The 15966-nt window shown below is 54.6% G+C and overlaps 1 protein-coding gene across 2 annotated transcripts in view; it reads right to left on the bottom strand.

Annotated features, from left to right (window-relative positions):
* The window catches only part of CEP170B (centrosomal protein 170B), a 33606-nt gene extending 33341 nt beyond the window's left edge, over positions 1 to 265 (bottom strand). For both annotated transcript variants that reach the window (XM_054448519.2, XM_054448521.2), the window contains exon 1: positions 28 to 265. The gene's annotated coding sequence lies outside the window, so the exon portion shown is untranslated. The remainder of the gene's footprint in view (positions 1 to 27) is intronic.
* Positions 266 to 15966: the final 15701 nt, after the last annotated feature.

Here is a 15966-nt window from a genome sequence, read left to right as displayed (position 1 = left end):
GGCCAGCGCTGGGCCGGCGCGTCCTACCTGCGGTTCGGGCTCGGTCTCCGGCTCGCCTTAGTCCCCGGCTTGGTCCCCGGCTTGTTCCCCAGCTCGGCCCGGCTCGGTCCCGGCCCTCGCGCCCGCCCGCCCGGCCGAGCGCTGGGCGGGGCCGCCGCCTAGGACATGCCCGGCGAGGCCCGCACGCTCGTGGCAGCCCGGGCCGAGCCCACGGCAGAGCGGCCGCCGGCGGCCTCGCGCGCGGGTCCCTGACGTCTGCGGGAGGCCCAGCCCCGCCCCCGGAACGCCCCGCCCCGGGCACGCCCCCGCCGCCCCGCCCCCGCCTGGCCGCGCCCCGCCCCGCCCCGCCCCGCCCCGCCCCGCCCCGCCGGAAACCAGGTTAGGGCGGGTCCGCGGCCTCCAGGTGAGCGCGCCCCGGCAGCCCCGCGCGTGGTCCGGTCGGCAGAGGCTTGGCGGGCCCCCATCCCGCCCCTGCCCCAGGCCCACCTTCCCCCACCGCCCAGGCCCCGCTGGCCTCCCCGGCTCATCTCGCACCCGGCGCAGACCCCATGCCCTCCCGTCTCGGCCCCGCCCCCCGCTTCGCCTCCGGGTCCGGGCCCAGCTCGACGGGCGGAACCGGGTGCCCACAGCAGCCCTGCGCCCTGGCCCAGGGCCAGCGGGTTAACGCTTAACTGCGCTCCAGGAGCTGTAGGCTCCAGCCGCGCCCCGAGTCCCCAACCTTTGGCCCCGGTAGCCCAAAAGAGGAGCGGACGGTGAAGGAGTCAGGGTGAGTTCCAGAGGCCGCGCCCAGATTTTCCCTCCCGAGCCTGGCCAGACTGGGCGTATGTCCGACAGCTCCACCTCCGACCCCGGGCGCTCTGGGCTGAGCTGGGGGCGAGGGTGGTGGGCATCGACGCCGTCTTACCTGGACGCCCACAGTGGACCTGACCTGGCCGAGGAGTGGGGGTGGGGCTGGGAACTACGGAGGCGCTTGGGGTTCCTAGGGTAAGTTCCCGCGGACTGCTCGCTCCTTGCCGGGTGCTACAATAGGCGTATCCGGTGTCCCTGGAGCCAGGCTGGGGGAAGGGATCAACGTGGGGGCGGGGCAGCGTGCCCGGAGGGCATTGCTGCATTCCAGGTGCTGGGGAACGCGGTGAGCGGAGGCGTGGAGGTGAGGGAGAAGGTGGAAGGCGTGCCCCCGGCCGGGGAACCCTGGGCTTTGTCCTGTGGGCAGCTGGAGCGGCTGGGCATTCCCGGCTGCGACAACGCCCACCTGGCCCCGCACCTGGGCCTGCTCGCAATCCAGCGGCGCCTCTCCGCATCTGCCTTCACGGATCTCAGCCCCGGCAGAGCCCTTGTGCCGGACCCTGGGGCGGGATTGCGAGTTCAGAGGGAGTCAGAGGCGCCCTTGAGTATGGCGGGAGCCCCACCCCAAGCACCTGGTGGAAACTCACTTGCCTAGGGAGAGAGCAGGGCAGTGAGCGCTCCGGGCTGGCTCCCAGGAAAGACCCTCCGGCAGGAGCTTGGATTACAAGGTTGGGGAGGAGGGAGGCCGGGGAGGGACCTGCAGCCAGGTGATCCGGGTGCCTGTATTTCTTCCCAAGGATAATGTGAGTTGATGCTGGCTGAGATCTGCTCCGATGAGGGTTTGAAAGAGAGAGCTCCGGGTGTCAAAGTGAGTGGATGGCAAAACATGCCTGGAGGGAGCAACCAGGCATCCGACCATAGGCCCTGGGCTGGGGGGGGTGGAAGCAGAGGAAGGAGAGAGAAGGAAATCTGGGAGGAAGAGTGGGCACGAACTGGCTGCCCAATTGGGTGGGTGGGTAGGTGGCAGGGAGGGACTGGATGTGCTGGGTCTGCCCGTCCGGCCCCACCACACCTGCTTCCAGGTGAGCTTAGGAATTTCGCAGGCTTCCTCCCAGCTGGAGCCAGACCTGTCCCTCAGAGGCCCCAGCCCTGCACATCCTTTCCTGCCCTACCCAGGTCTTCTCTACGCTCTTGGCTTGGCTCCTTGTCCACACCTTGGTAAATGACCCTTCACAAAAGTCATTTGCTCTATTTGTGCTGTTCTTTCTTTTGCCAGGACCCTTGACTTTCTCGACGGGGAGGGGGAGGCAAGGCTGGTGCCCAGTGCTCTGCCTGCACTGGTCAGTGCGTGTGGCTGTCACTTGGCTGGGAAGCTAGGCCAGGAGAGCAGCTGCAGCTGTGGAGGTCGGCAGTTGAGAGGTGGAGAGACCTGAGCACACTCGGGCCAGTCGTCCCGTGGCATTTGGGAGCCCAGGACAGAGCCGGGGGGCAAGTGTGGGCAACGCTCGGAACCACGGAGTGGAGGTAGGGAATTGGAGGGGTAGAGAGGACAACGCAAACTAAGCCAGGAACCCACAGAGGACACCAGGAAAGGAAAACCAAGAAGGAGTGAGGCCCCAATGCCCCCAGATTGATCCATATATCAAATGATCCCCAGTAAAAGTAGCTCCATGATGATTCCAAAGCCCTTAGGAAACTAAAGGTGCCAGGAGAATGAATAGACACATCTCCATAGAAGACACACACTGGCCAACAAGCACATGGGAAATGTCCAGCATCCTCCAGGAAACGCAAAGCAAAACCACAGTGAGATCCCACCTCCCACCTGCTGGGACTGGGCAGATGCAGTCCTGGCAAACCAGTCTTGGTGAGGAGGCGGGGTATCAGAGCCCTGCTGCACTGAGATACACACATACAAAATGGAATAGTATTCAGTCTTGAAAAGGAAAGAAATTCCAGTACTGGCTGCAACTTGGATGGACGCTGAGGACACTATGCTGAGTGAAATAAGCCAGTCACAGAAGGACATGTACCATACAATCCCACTTATGTGAGGTCCCTAGAGTAGTCACTTTCATAGAGATAGTAGCTGACAGGAGGAGCATGGGGAGTGACTGTTTAATGAATACAGACTTGAAATTTGGGAAGAGGTAAAAGTTCTAGAGATGGATGGTGGTGATGGGTGGTGGTGACGGACATTGGAGATGGGCAAGGGACATGGATGGTGGTGATGGATGGTATACATGGATGTTGGAAGTGAACAGCGGACGTGGACAGTGGAGATAGAGGGTGGTGATGGATGGTGGACATGGACAGTGGAGATAGAGGATGGTGATGGACAGTGGAGATAGAGGGTGGTGATGGATGGTGGACATGGACAGTGGAGACAGGGTGGTGATGGACGGTGGAGATAGAGAGTGGTGATGGACAGTGGAGATAGAGGGTGGTGATGGACAGTGTACATGGACAGTGGAGACAGAGAGTGGTGATGGACAGTGGACATGGACAGTGGAGACAGAGGGTGGTGACGAACAGTGGAGATAGAGGGTGGTGATGGACAGTGGACATGGACAGTGGAGATAGAGGGTGGTGATAGACAGTGAAGATAGAGGGTACTGATGGACTGTGGAGACAGGGTGGTGATGGACAGTGGAGACAGAGGGTGGTGATGGACAGTGGAGGTAGAGGGTGGTGATGGACAGTGGAGATAGAGGGTGGTGATGGACGGTGGACATGGACAGTGGAGACAGAGGGTAGTGATGGACGGTAGACATGGACGGTGGAGATAGAGGGTGGTGATGGACAGTGGACATGGACAGTGGAGACAGAGGGTGGTGATAGACAGTGAAGATAGAGGGTACTGATGGACCGTGGAGACAGGGTGGTGATGGACAGTGGAGACAGAGGGTGGTGATGGACGGTGGAGGTAGAGGGTGGTGATGGACAGTGGAGACAGAGGGTAGTGATGGACAGTGGAGATAGAGGGTGGTGATGGACAGTGGACATGGACGGTGGAGATAGACGGTGGTGATGGACAGTGGACATGGACAGTGGAGATAGAGAGTAGTGATGGACGGTGGACATGGACAGTGGAGATAGAGGATGGTGATGGACGGTGGACATGGACAGTGGAGTTGGAGGGTGGAGATGGAGGGTGGTGATGGATGGTGGAGATGGAGGGTAAAAATAGTAGGTGGTGATGGAGGATGGAGATGGAGGGTGGAGGGTGGAGATGGTGGGTGGAGATAGATGGTGGAGATGGTGGGTGGCGATGGAGGGTGGAGATAGATGGTGGAGATGGTGGGTGGCGATGGAGGGTGGAGATAGATGGTGGTGATGGAGGGTGGAAATGGACGGTGGAGATGGAGGGTGGTGATGGAGGGTGGAGATGGTGGGTAATGATGGAGGGTGGTGATGGATGGTGGAGATGAATGGTGGTGATGGAGGGTAGAAATGGTGGGTGGTGATGAAGGGTGGAGATGGAGGGTGGATGGAGGGTGGAGATGGTGGGTGGTGATGGAGGGTGGAAATGGTGGGTGGTGATGGAGGATGGAGATGGAGGGTGGAGATGGAGGGTGGTGATGGAGGATGGAGATGAAGGGTGATGATGGACGGTGGTGATGGAGGGTGGAGATGGACGGTGGTGATGGAGGGTGGTGATGGAGGATGGAGATGGAGGGTGGTGATGGAGGGTGGAGATGGAGGGTGGTGATGGACAGCAGAGATGAATGGTTGTGATGGATGGTGGAGATGGAGGGTGGAAATGGTGGGTGGTGATGGAGGATGGAGATGGAGGGTGGATGTCGGGTGGAGATGGTGAGTGGTGATAGAGGGTGCAGATAAATGGTGGAAATGGAGGGTGGAAATGGAGGGTGATGATGGACAGTGATGGATGGTGGAGATGGACAGCGGAGATGAATGGTGGTGATGGATGGTGGAGATGGAGCGTGGAAATGGTGCGTGGTGATGGAGGATGGAGGTGGAGGGTGGTGATGGAGAGTGGTGATGGATGGTGGAGATGAATGGTGGCGATGGACGGTGGAGATGGAGGATGGAGATGGAGGGTGAATGGAGGGTGGTGATGGATGGTGGTGATGGACGGTGGAGATGGAGGGTGGATGAAGGGTGGAGATGGAGGGTGGTGATGGATGGTGGAGATGGAGGGTGGATGGAGGGTGGAGATGGTGAGTGGTGATGGAGGGTGGGGATAAATGGTGGTAATGGACGGTGGAGATGGACAGTGGTAATGGAGGATGGTGATGGTTGTACAACAATATGAATGCACTTGATGTCACTCAACTGTTCACTTAAAAATGGCTAACATAGTAGTTTTTATGTTACATATATTTTACTACAATAAAAAAAGAATGAAAAGCCTATAAAATTCTGAAAAATAAAAAGGGGGCTTTAGCCCTGCCAGAGAGTAGAATCCATCATAGAACATCTTGCTATGGGCAGTTGACTGGACACACACATCAGAGGAGGTCTGTGTGATCATTTAGCATATGATTAATGGGGCATTTAAAATCCACGAGGGGCCGTGCGCAGTGGCTCACGCCTGTAATCCCAGCACTTTGGGAGGCTGAGGCGGGTGGATCACCTGAGGTCAGCAGTTTGAGACCACCCTAACTAACATGGTGAAACCCTGTCTCTACTAAAAATACTAAAAATAGCCAGGCGTGGTGGTGGGTGGCTGTAATCCCAGCTACTGAGGAGGCCGAGGTGGGAGAATCACTTGAACCTGGAAGCAGAGGTTGCAGTGAGCCAAGATCGTGCCACTGCACTCCAGCCTGAGCAGCAAAGCGAGACTCTGTCTCAAAAAATAAATTAATAAATAAATAAATCCATGAGGAAAAGGACGTCATTTAAAAAAGGGTGTGGCCAGGCACGGTGGCTCATGCCTATAACCAGCACTTTGGAGGCCGAGGCAGGTGGATCACCTGAGGTCAGGAGTTTGAGACTGGCCTGGCCAGCATGGTGAAACTCTGTCTCTACTAAAAAAAAAAAAAAAAAAAAAAAAAAAAAAAAAAAAAAAAAAAAAAAAAGTACAAAATTAGCTGGATGTGGTGGCAGGCACCTGTAATCCCAGCTACTTGGGAGGCTGAGGCAGGAGAATCGCTTAAACCCAGGAGGCAGAGATTGCAGTGAGCCAAGATTGCGCCATTGTACTCCACTCTGGGCAATGAGCGAAACTCCGTCTCAAAAAAAAAATAAAATAAAAATAAAATAATAATAAAGGGTGGTGGAGCAACTGGGCGGCATTGGTGTCTGGAAAAACGTGATGTTGGATCCTGATCCCACTCTTCACACGAAAATAAATTCCTTATGGAGCGGAAATATAAATGCAAAAACCCAAAACCACAAAAAATGATTTGAAAAAAACACAGAAGACTATTTAACGATCTCAGGATCCAGAAGGCTTTTCTGAGCACGACAAAAAAGCAGAAGCCACGGAGAACATTGTTGAAAAATTTAATTAAATTACAAATTGCAACATTTTGCCTAGACCACATATTTAAAATCAAAGGATGTGCAACAAACTGGGGAGAACCCATGATAACTCAGTGGTTAACAAAGGGCCGATTCTCCCAACAAAGGGCTACTATCAATCAACGAGGAAAGGGCCAGGCCGCCGGACACGCTGCACAAAGGAAGCCCCAGTGGCTGCTGACTGCAAGATGCTGAACCTCCGCCGTAATCAGGGATGAGCAAATTGGCCCCACCCGAAGATGATATTTTCACCTGTCAGACGTTTTCATGAGAGACTGGGAGGGGAGGAGCGGGGAGACAGGCACTTCCCACAACTCCCAGCAGGAGTGTGAATTTGGGGTGTGGGGGGAGGGGATTTTGTTTCCACTGTAGCCTGGTACTGCTAGAAGGTTTTAAATGAGGACACTAGCTGTACTAACAACTACAAAATTCGCAGTACTGTGTAGGGGAGAGAGGGTCGGAGGGCATGGGTCCCCTGCGCAATGTGGTGGAGCCAAGGGAATGCCTAGCAGGTCCCTTGGGCTTAAGGACAAGGATGCCAAGGTTTTGGGGCCTGGCAGGCCGGAGTGGGTGCCTAGAGCTAGAGGCAGAAGGTGTAGGTGCCCCCTTCTGGGAACAAGGGTGAGGCCCAGGAGGTGAGAGGAGGGAGGGAAAAAGCAGGGGTGCAGGGTGGGTCAGAGGCCTCCCTCCCCCCAACAGCTGACCCCCAGTCCCAGCACCCTGCTTTGCAGCCACAGCACTCAGCAGCCTCCACCTGGGGCTGAGATTGTGACCACCCTCAGGGACACGGGTTCAGGTTCCCACCTGTCTGCTGAAGCTATGCTCTGCAGGATTTGGTCCAGGGCTCTGGTGAAGATGGTAGGAGTTTGCCTGCGTCAGCGCCTGTCTCCACTTTCCACAGCGAGCAAAGACCGTGGGACCCCTGATGCCCCTTTGCATTTGCGTTTCTGTGCTTAGCTGCTAGTCTCAGGCAATAAAAGCTTCAAGCCACCCGCAGAGCCCTGGAACTGGAGCATTTGCTCTAGTGGGAAAAGGAGGCTTCCCGCTGGCGACCCACCATGACAGGCCACAAAAGACAGGCAGGTCCCCACAGTCAGGCCCTGACACCCACTCTTCCTGCTGTCTTCTGTCTAGGCCTTGCACAACTCTGCAAGTGAACAGGAGCCACAGGCTAACAGATCATCTGCGGCCAGGAACAGGGGCTACCTGGAGGTGAAGACAAGCTCTGCTTCCTCCAGGAGCAGGTGCTGGAGCACACCGGCTCCCCCGTTCTACAAGTGTCCTCTGCGTGGCGGCCCAGGTCTGTGCAGGCCTATCCAGCCCAAGAGAGGACAGAAGTCATCTGTAGCCTGGGTCCCTGTCGCCCCCAGGGAGAGGCCCCGGTGGGACTGGTCTTTCTCAGCCTGTGCACCTGGAGCAGAAACAGGACTCAAAGAGGGAAAGTGGCCCGGGCAGGCCCTCCCCTCAGGCCTCCCGTGTCCCTGGCTGCTCTCCCAGGCTTCCCTGCTTTCCCTTCTGAGACCCCGAATACTGGACCCAGCCTTACTGCCAAGATAATTATCCACAACAGCAGGAGCGCCCAGGCCCATGAAGATGATCGCCTGCCCAGCACTGTGTCCACATCCAATTATTCATCCCAGCTGAGACCCAAGTGCAGCTGAGGGGTGGGGGACACTCCTCGGCTCTTGAATGATGCCAACAGCCCCTCCAGGGCCTGGCTGGGAGCAGCTCAGTGCTTCCTGGCTCCAGGGCTGTGTTCCCTATGTCCCATTCGTAGCTTCTCTCCTGAAGAAAACAGTGTCTGCCTGCACCCTTCTTAGAAATCACCGTGACACATGGCTACAAAGAGCAGAGAGCACAGTACCCTTCCCAGACACACACCAGCACCTCCACCCACTGCATTCAAGCCACCACTGTCCTGCTGCATTCATCCCTCCCTCCTCTACCCCCTAAATTCATCCTTCAACGGAACCCTGCGTTCATCCCTCCACTCCCGCCTCCATTCATCCCTCCACCCCCCCTCCATTCACCCTCCATTCATCCCTCCACCCCCCCACCATTCATCCCTCCACCCCCTCTCCATTCATCCCTCCACTCCCCCTCCATTCATCCCTCCACTCCCCGCTCCATTCATCCCTCCACCCCCCTCCATTCATCCCTCCACCCCCCTCCATTCATCCCTCCACCCCCCCACCATTCATCTCTCCACCCCCCTCCATTCATCCCTCCACCCCCCCTCCATTCATCCCTCCACTCCCCCCTCCATTCATCCCTCCACCCCCCTCCATTCACCCTTCCACTCCCCCCTCCACTCACCCCTCCACTCCCCCCTCCATTCACCCTTCCACTCCCCCTTCCATTCATCCCTCCACTCCCCCCTCCATTCATCCCTCCACACCCCCTCCATTCATCCCTCCACTCCCCACTCCATTCACCCCTCCACTCCCCCCTCCATTCATCCCTCCTCTACCCCCTAAATTCATCCTTCAATGGAACCCTGCGTTCATCCCTCCACTCCCCCCTCCATTCATCCCTCCACCCCCCCATTCATCCCTCCACTCCCCGCTCCATTCACCCCTCCACTCCCCCCTCCATTCATCCCTCCTCTACCCCCTAAATTCATCCTTCAACGGAACCCTGTGTTCATCCCTCCACTCCCCCCTCCATTCATCCCTCCACCCCCCCTTCATCCCTCCACTCCCCGCTCCATTCACCCCTCCACTCCCCCCTCCATTCATCCCTCCTCTACCCCCTAAATTCATCCTTCAGCGGAACACTGCGTTCATCCCTCCACCCCCCCTCCATTCATCCCTCCACCCCCCCTCCATTCATCTCTCCACTCCCCGCTCCATTCACCCCTCCACTCCCCTCTCCATTCATCCCTCCACTCCCCCCTCCATTCATCCCTCCACTACCCACTAAATTCATCCTTCCACAGAACCCTGCGTTCATCCCTCCACTCTCCCCTCCATTCATCCCTCCACTCCTCCTCCATTCATCCCTCCACTCCCCCTCCATTCATCTCTCCACTTCCTCCTACGTTCATCCCTCCACTCCCCGTTCCATTCATCCCTCCACTCCGCACTCCATTCAACCCTCCACTCCCCCCCTCCACTCAACCCTCCACTCCCCGCTCCACTCTCCCCTCCATTCACCTCCACTCCCCCCTCCATTCACCCCTCCAAATCTCACTCATTCACCCCTCCACTCTCCCCTCCCTTCACCCTCCACTCCCCCCTCCATTCACCCCTCCACTCCCCCCTCCATTCACCCTCCACTCCCCCCTCCATTCACCCTCCAGTCCCCCCTCCATTCATCCCTGCACTCCCCCCTCCCTTCATCCCTCCATTCCCCCCTCCATTCACCCTCCACTGCCTGCTCCATTCATCCCTCCACTCCCCCTCTCCATTCACCCCTCCACTCTCCCTCCATTCACCCCTCTACTCCCCCTGCATTCATCCCTCCACTCACCCCTGCATTCATCTCTCCACTCCCCCCTACATTCATCCCTTCACTCCCCCTACATTCATTCCTCCACTCCCTCCTCCATTCACCCCTCCACTCCCCCTCCATTCACCCCTCCACTCCCCGCTCCATGCACCCCTCCACTGCCCCCTCCATTTACCCCTCCACTCCCCCCTCCATTGACTCCTCCACTTCCCCCTCCATTCACCCTCCACTCCCCCCTCCCTTCACCCTCCAGTCCCCTCTCCATTCACCTCTCCACTCCCCCCTCCACCCCTCCACTCCCCACTCCATCCCTCCATTCATTCCTCCACTCCCCCCTACATTCATCCCTCCACTCGCCCCTACATTCATCCCTCCCCTGCCCCTTACATTCATCCCTCCACTCCCTCACTCCATTCATCCCTCCACTTCCCCCTCCATTCATCCCTCCACTTCCCCCTCCATTCATCCCTCCACTGCCCCCTCCATTCATCCCTCCAATGCCCCCTCCATTCATCCCTCCACTGTCCCCTCCGTTCATCCCTCCACTGCCCCCTCCGTTCATCCCTCCACTGCCCCCTACGTTCATCCCTCCACTGCCCCCTACGTTCATCCCTCCCCTATCCCCTACATTCATCCCTCCCCTATCCCCTCCATTCATCCCTCCACTGCCCCCTCCATTCATCCCTCCACTGCTCCTGGCTGCCGGCTCTGGAGCAGTGCTCTGTGACCCATGGTGCAGAGTAGGACAATGAGGAGGAGGCAGAAGAACAACTGAGTGGAATTTCCGAGTGTACTGTCATAACCCTGGGCTGAGGGCGGATACCATCTCTGCCCAGGTCCTGGATCTTTACCACCCAGCACCCACACACTCCCTAAGCTCTGCAGGACCCATGGTGAACAAGATGAGGAAGAGGACTGAGGTGGTCATCTCCTTCCTACTTCAGCGGGAATCTTTTCTCTGTGGTTCATCAGGGAAAATGGAATTTTTTTTGCACACCTTCTACAGATCAGCTCTCCAGCATGACAGGCACTGCGGGCCACCTGCCTCAAAGCCTTTCCTCCTTGTTCTTTCCAAAGAACCAGGGGCCATCTGTGGTGATCTCTTGATCTTGGGGAAGGGGCCAGGTCCAGGACTGAGCAAGGGCACATAACCAATTTGGTGCCAAGGAGATATGAGGGGAAGTGTACTGTTGCAGGGGAGAGTGTGTGGAGAAGGGCGCTTCTAGGAATGCCATCCTCCTGTTAGAGTTGGTGTGAGGTACGACACTCTCTGCCTCTACTCACTGCCTCTGCTGGGTGAGGACATGATTCTTGGGACTGCAGAGCCATCTTGAGACTAAGAGAAGACCAGGAGCAGAGCAGACAAGCTGACCAAGATCCCTGCCACAGCTGAACTGGGCCCAGCGCCATAGACTTCTTAATCTTACGAAGTGGATCAAGCTAACAAACTTAAACGATGATGTTTAAGCTACTTTGGGTTGGATGTTCTGTTAATTATACCTGAATCACTCATGTAGCAGAGGATGTTTTTATTTATTTATTTTAGAGACAAGCTCTTGCTCTGTCATCCCAGCTGAAGTGCAGTGGTGCAATCATAGCTCACTGCAGCCTCAAAATCCTGGCCGCAAGTGATCCTCCCACCTCAGCCTCCCAAGTACCTGGGACTACAGGTGCACTCTGCCACACCAGCTAATTTTTTAAATTTTTGTAAATATGGGGCCTCAGTATGTTGCCCAGGCTGTTATTGAATTCCTGGCCTCAAACGATCCTCCTGCTTCAGTCTCCCACATGCTGAGATTGCAGCTGTGAACCACTGTACCTCACCCTGCACACGTGCTTAGATATGCTTTCTCCAAGTTCTGTCCGATCCTCCCGCTTCAGTCTCCCACAGTGCTGGGATCGCAGGTGTGAACCACTGTACCTCGCCCTGCACACGTGCTTAGATATGCTTTCTCCAAGTACTGTTCTTTGGAATACTGGTAATGAATATTTCTATGAGCTGGGCACGGTGGCTCACGCCTGTAATCCCAGCATTTTGGGAGGCTGAGGCGGGCGGATCATCTGAGGTCAGGAGTTCAAGACCAGCCTGACCAACATGGAGAAACCCCATCTCTACTAAAGATACAAAATTAGCTGGGCGTGTTGGCACATGCCTGTAATCCCAGCTACTCAGGAGGCTGAGGCAGGAGAATTGCTTGAACCTGGGAGGCGGAGGTTGTGGTGAGCTGAGATCGCACCATTGCACTCCAGCCTGGACAACAAGAGTGAAACTCCATCTCAAAAATTTTTTTTCTGTGAAAAAAGTCTATTTTGTGAGATAGATATATATATATATATTTTTTTTTTTTAAATAAAAATGTGTTGCTCCACCCACCCCCCACCTCCACCTGTGCAGTCGAAGCCACCGACCATGGAGCCAAGAGCCACCCAATGAGGTGTCTTTTCTCTAAGGATGGTGAAGTTAGAGAAGGCTCCTTTAAACCTCCTCCACCACGTGCCAGAAACCCAGAGAACACTCATGGGGGCCCTGAGCTCTTGAGAATCTTTGTGCAATGCCCATTCCAGCAGCCGTGCACATCTCATGGCCAGGTGAGCCTAGGAAGGAAGGGCAGAGGACGACACATTCGATGTGAGCAGGACTTTCTGTGTGTCCACTCTGTGGAGCTCTTCTTTGGAACGTCACTGTGGACACCGGAGTCAGAGGTAAACGAAGGCACTGAGAGGGGATGGGGCACTGGCATTGGAGGGGTGAGGAGCACCCAGCCCGCCTCATTTGCTTTACTGCTTTTGGCGGTTTTTCTGTTTGATGTGTTAATTCGTGCACACACTGCATGCCAGCCGCCACTGATGGCCGCCTTAACGGCGGCGCTGACCACGGCTGCTTTGTCAGCACAGATGAAGCTGTTGAAGCGCCTCTCCCAGGGGCCTCTGGTGGCACTGCCCATCTCTTCCCTCGGCCTCTCCTGAGTGAGGCCTGCTATGGGGTTTCCGAGAGTTCCCTCAGGAAGCAGCAGAATGGAGCAGATGCCCAAGGTCAGGTGCCTGAGAGACGGTGGCATTTGGACAGCCCAGTAGCCTTTCCCATGGTCACACAAATTCTCCTGAAACTCAGGCAGGGTCTGAAGAAACACAAGATGGCACAAAGCCGTCCCCAGAGCCGTAGGTCCCACGTGGTTAAATGTGGAAAACACTCGCTGATGGTCATGGTGGAAAGCAGCGGCTGGAGACGGGGTCTTCCCGTTGACGGCCGAGACGGTGACATCTACAGGTGTTGAGTGGCTGAAAAAAATGTATTCTTTGCAATGCCTCACAGACATGGTAATGTATGCACATAAGTGTAGTGGCCTGCCAGGGCTGGTAAGATAACGTAACATCCATTTTATATTCAGGGAGACAGAATCTGATCTTTTTTTTGGAGATGGAGTCTTGCTCTGTCACCCAGGCTGGAGTGCAGTGGCATGATCTCGGCTCACTGCAACCTCCGCCTCCCAGGTTCAAGCGATTCTCTTGCCTCAGCCTCCTGAGTACCTGGGACTACAGGTGCCCGCCACCACGCCTGGCTAATTTTTTGCATCTTTAGTAGAAACAGGGTTTCACTGTGTTGCCCAGACTGGTCTCAAACTCCTGAGCTCAGGCAATTCACCCGCCTCAGCCTCCCGAAGTGCTAGGATTACAGGCGCGAGCCACCGCGCCTGGCCAGAATCTGATCTTTTGATGGATACTTGCAGAAAAGTCTTCTGCTATATTCCTAATCAAAGTCTTCTTAGAATATTGAAATATCACCTTTTTAGTAAGCAAAATGCCTTTTCGTTTTATCCAAAACAACACAGATAGAACTATTGGTTTCATGTGTCAGATTTTATACTCCTTTCATATCACTACATTTCCCTTTGTGTTTTTTCACTCATGCACATGGAGTCTTTGTACTTTGTTTTTTTTTTTTTTTTTGAGATGGAGTTTCATTCTTGTTGTCCAGGCAGGAGCGCAATGGCATGATCTTGGCTCACTGCAACTTCCGCCTCACAGGTTCAAGTGATTCTCCTGCCTCAGCCTCCTGAGTAGCTGAGATTACAGGCATGCACCACCACACCTGGCTAATTTTGTATATTTAGTAGAGATGGGGTTTTCAAGTTGGCCAGGCTGGTCTCCAACTCCTGACCTCAGGTGATCCACCTGCCTCTGCCTCCCAAATTGCTAGGATTACAGGCATGAGCCACCATGCCTGGCCTGTGCCTGGCTAATTTTAAAGTTTTTTTGTAGAGATGAGGTCTTGCTATGTTACCCAGGCTGGTCTTGAACTCCTGACTTCAATAGATCCTCCTGCCTTAGCCCACAAAGTGCTGAAATTACAGGTGTGAGCCACCATGCCTGGCCCTAATTTTAATAATTTCTTGTATCAATCAAATCATCCAGTAGATCATTATTCCTGTCTACCAGGCAAATCTATAAGTATTCATTATCATTTATTAGGCCATTTAATTTTTTTTTTTTTTTTTGAAATGGAGTTTCTTTCTTGTTGCCCAGGCTGGAGTGCAATGGCGTGATCTTGGCTCACCGTAACCTCCACCTCCCAGGTCCAAGCAATTCTCCTGCCTCAGCTTCCCAAGTAGCTGGGATTACAGTCATGCGCCACAACACCTGGCTAATTTTGCATTTTTAGTAGAGACGGGGTTTCTCCATGTTGGTCAGGCTGGTCTCGAACTCCTGACCTCAGGAGTCCCGCCTTGGCCTCCCAAAGTGCTGGGAGTACAGGCGTGAGCCACCGCACCCGGCCCCATTTAATTCTTCATAGTAATCGGGAACTTCTATGCACTCAAAAATAAAGCCTCCCACAAAGCAAAAACACCTATTTGTGGCTGTGGTAAATAACAAGTATCAGATACCAAAAGCAACTCTAAAAGCTAGTTTAAAAACAACAACAGGCTGGGCGCGGTGGCTCACGCCTGTAATCCCAGCACTTTGGGAGGCTGAGGCGGGCGGATCACGAGGTCAGGAGTTCAAGACCAGCATGACCAACATGGTGAAACCCCGTCTCTACTAAAAATACAAAAAATTAGCCAGGCGTGGTGGCAGGTGCCTGTAGTCCCAGGTACTTGGGAGGCTGAGGCGGGAGAATGGCGTGAACCCGGGAGGCGGAGCTTGCAGTGGGCCGAGATGGAGCCACTGTACTCCAGCCTGGGCGACGGACAGAGTGAGACTCCATCTCAAAAAAAAAAAAAAAAAGAAAGCTGTCACTAGCTTTCGTTACGTTAAGAAATGGAGTCCAACTCCTCAATACAAACTACCAGCTTGGAGGGAAAACACAGGCATGGACACATGTTAAACAGTAGCAGAGGGCACAGCTGGCGAAATCCAGGCTGGTGAGCTACAGGGGAACAGCCTGGTTTCCTTTGCTAGAGGGGATAAAAGGGTGAATAAGAAAAGTGTAGATTAAAGAAGACCTGTCTTATCAACCAGTCACAAAGCGTCAGAACTGTTTGGGTTCTGATTCAAACAAACATTTATAAAACAATTGGAAAAGTGAACATTGACTTGATATTTAAAAATATTGGCCGGGCATGGTGGCTTGTGCCTCTAATCCCAGCACTTTGGGAGGCCAAGGCAGGCAGATCACGGGGTCAAGAGATTGAGACCATCCTGGCCAACATTTTGAAACCCTGTCTCTACTAAAAATACAAAACATTAGCTGGGCGTGGTGGCACACACCTGTAGTCCCAGCTACTCAGGTGGCTGAGGCAGGAGAATTGCTTGAACCCGGGAGGCGGAGGTTGCAGTGATGATAAAACCATTTCACAATTATAAAAGTGTCAATTGAATAGGAAGATCTAACAATCATAAATCTGTATACACCTAATAACACAGCCCTGAAACATAGAAAACAAAATCTGATAGAACTAAAAAAGTAGCAGCAAATCCACAACTACTGTGGGAAATTTTAAAACATCTCTCTCAGTAACTGACAGAATAAATGGACAAAATACCAATAGAGATACAATATATTTAAACCACAAGTTTTGTTGTTGTTTTTGAGCCAGAGTCTTGCTCTGTCACCCAGGCTGGAGTGCAGTGACACCATCTCGGCTCACTGCAAGCTCCGCTTCCCTGGTTCACGCCATTCTCCTACCCCAGCCTCCCGAGTAGGTGGGACTACAGGCGCCCTCCACCATGTCTGGCTAATTTTTTGTATTTTTAGTAGAGACGGGGTTTCACCGCGTTAGCCAGGATCGTCTCGATCTCCTG

This window comes from Pongo pygmaeus, chromosome 15 (genome assembly GCF_028885625.2).
Source record: "Pongo pygmaeus isolate AG05252 chromosome 15, NHGRI_mPonPyg2-v2.0_pri, whole genome shotgun sequence".
NCBI classification, from domain to species: domain Eukaryota; kingdom Metazoa; phylum Chordata; class Mammalia; order Primates; family Hominidae; genus Pongo; species Pongo pygmaeus.
The sequence above is the reverse complement of the archived record's forward strand: the minus strand, read 5'-3'. Positions and strand labels throughout refer to the sequence as shown.